Here is a 2,935-nt window from a genome sequence, read left to right on the forward strand (position 1 = left end):
CGCTTCATTGCATGTTTATTTTGTCATGTCATTAAGCCTATGTCATTAAAATCATAATCACTTTAGAAGTACCTTGTAAAATAATTAGTATACCAATTATGACGGATATTATGATCGCTAACATTCGCAATATTCCTGAAGATTAAGATATTATTATACCATGTATATATGAAATATACATAGTATATTAAGTTTAGTCCCAAGTTTGTAACACTTAAAAATAATGATGCTAGGAAAAAAAAAATTGTCATAGGTGTTCATAAAATCACCTATTTAGTCCATTTCCGGTTGTCCGTCCGTCCGTGGACACGATAGCTCAAAAACGAAAAAAGATATCGAGCTTTTACAGCGTACTCAGGGCGTAAAAAGTGAGGTCAAGTTCGTAAATGAGCATCATAGGTCAATTGGGTCTTGGGTCCGTAGGACCCATCTTGTAAACCGTTAGAGATAGAACAAAAAATGTTCCTTATCAAAAATTAAACAACTTTTGTTTGAAACATTTTTTCGTAAACCCGTTTCGTTTACCCGTGAGGGCGCCGATAAGGCGGAAATTTTATAATATGTACCATACTTGATTATCAGTTATGTATGTGTCACATGTATGTATGTGTAATGTGATAAAGAAATCAACACTGACTATGCATGGTATTTCAACAATTAACTCAGTCAATTGTTTGTTTTCACTTGTTATATATATATTCCTGAGTATGTCTCCTTGTTTCTTGCCACAATACATTTGTTGAAGCCGGTTATGGTGTTTTGGGTTCCACAGCGTTAGAACGTGATAAGGATTACGGGGTCACTATCAGAATATTCGCTTTTTTTGGGGAGTCTTATCCATTGCTACAGACTTTAAGGGACCTCTTTATTTTGAAATTTGTTGAGGTGCTTAGGCCCCTAAAATGGAACAGCCGAAAGAGCAATATTAAATTTTTGTTCCTTTTTTAGATACAGTCGGTGTAAAGTTTTGATTGAACCAACGTACTATAGGTATGGAATATTATTTGTATTATTAAAAGTTAACAATGTTTTATTACTTAAAAAGGATTATTAAAATATCCTTGCACATATTTATAATAAGTGTATATATGTTTGTATGAATCTATGGGAAATATTTTAATGAGGGAAGCTCTCTTTTTTCTTCATATATATGTATTCCGTGAGAGGATAGTTTGGTTTATATTTGCAGGATATATCTGAAGCCAAAAAAAATGAAAAATTGTAAAATTTGTTGTACAGAATTTTAAGAGGTATTTTTAATTTAAAAAAAGTCGATTTTTGTGTTATTAAATGTTTTTTAAATACACTTCAAGAATTATGAAACAAATGGATTTAGACCCAGCCCAAAAAAAATTCTTTGAATTAACTAAATCTGGTCATTTGAGGATCGGTTATAGTAGTTATGAACACACACATACTGCGGTCAGTCAAGTGAACGATAGAACAGGGGTCAGATATATGCTATCAAAACGATATCAGATTGTATATTGCATACAAATAACAGTTATAACTCTCAGTCAGTTAAATATTAGAACAGGGCTGGTCAGTCAGCCGTAATGCATGTAAATAAAATAAATAGGAAATGATGGCCGTGGTATTTAAATGAATTTAATAAAGCTGAAAATTTTATTCAGATTGTATATTTCATATAAATAACAGTTATGACTGTCAGTCCGTTAAATGTTAGAACAGGGCTGGTAAGTGAGCCCTTATGTATGTTCAATAAATAAGTAATATTAAGGTAAGATATCCGTGGTATTAAAATGAATTTATTACAGCTGAAAATGTTTATATAGATTGTATGAAAAGCACTTTTTTAAAGGAATTTAATTTATTGTATTTATATCTGCGCTAATGGAATCTAACCTATTTGTTGTAAAATATAAGTATAAAGTATTTTGTTCCTTAATAAAGCGGTTCGGTTCGGTCGGTTCGTTGGTCATTCCATTTAAATCATAATTATATGTTCTACCATAAAATGTTTTCTTCACATTTTGTAAATATTATTTTGTTTTCAAATTAATAATTATATGTGTATATGTTTACAAAATTCTCTATGGAGTTTTTCGTTTCAATATATCTCTGTTTTGTATGTAGGTATTTAGACTGGTATGTAGCCTGAAAAATTGGTCGGTTATCTAGACGCCACTCAGATCAACTCAGTAAAACTCCTTTCAAGATCTGTTTTACTGGGTTTTCTAGTTAAGAGATACTCTATCTAGCGTTCCTAATAAGAACACACATCTTCGATAAACAATCTGTTGTTCACAACAACGTTAGAATACACATCATAAGTTTTAATAGTTTTTAATTTACATAAAAACAAGTGAAAACAAACAATTGACTGAGTTAATTGTTGAATTACCATGTATAGACAGTGTTGATGAAGCAATCGTTTGTTTTTTGACGTCACGTTAATAAAAAAAGATAACCACTTTTAAATAGCTACGCACACACTGATATTCCCATATTAATGCATACTATAAAATTTGCACCTAATAAGCGCCCTCGTGGGTAAACAGTGATGTTTACAAAAAAAGTATTCAAACAAAAGTTGTTTATTTTTTTATAAAGAACATTTTTTACATTTAAACTTTTGTTCTATCTCTAACGGTTTACAAGATGGGTCCTACGGACCCAAGACCCAATTGACCCATATTGCTCATTTACGAACTTGACCTCAGTTTTTAGGTCCTGAGTACGCTATAAAAATTTCATCTTGATATCTCTTTTCGTTTTTGAGTAATCGTGATGACAGACGGACGACAGACGACAGACAGACAACCGGAAATGGACTAATTAGGTGATTCTATGAACACCCATACCAAATTTTTTTTCGTAGCATGAATATTTTTAGGCGTTACAAACTTTGGACTAAACTTAATATACTATGTATATTTCATATATACATGGTATAATAGTCAAAAAATTTCAA

The sequence above is a fragment of the Chrysoperla carnea genome, chromosome 1 (assembly GCF_905475395.1).
Source record: "Chrysoperla carnea chromosome 1, inChrCarn1.1, whole genome shotgun sequence".
NCBI lineage: Eukaryota > Metazoa > Arthropoda > Insecta > Neuroptera > Chrysopidae > Chrysoperla > Chrysoperla carnea.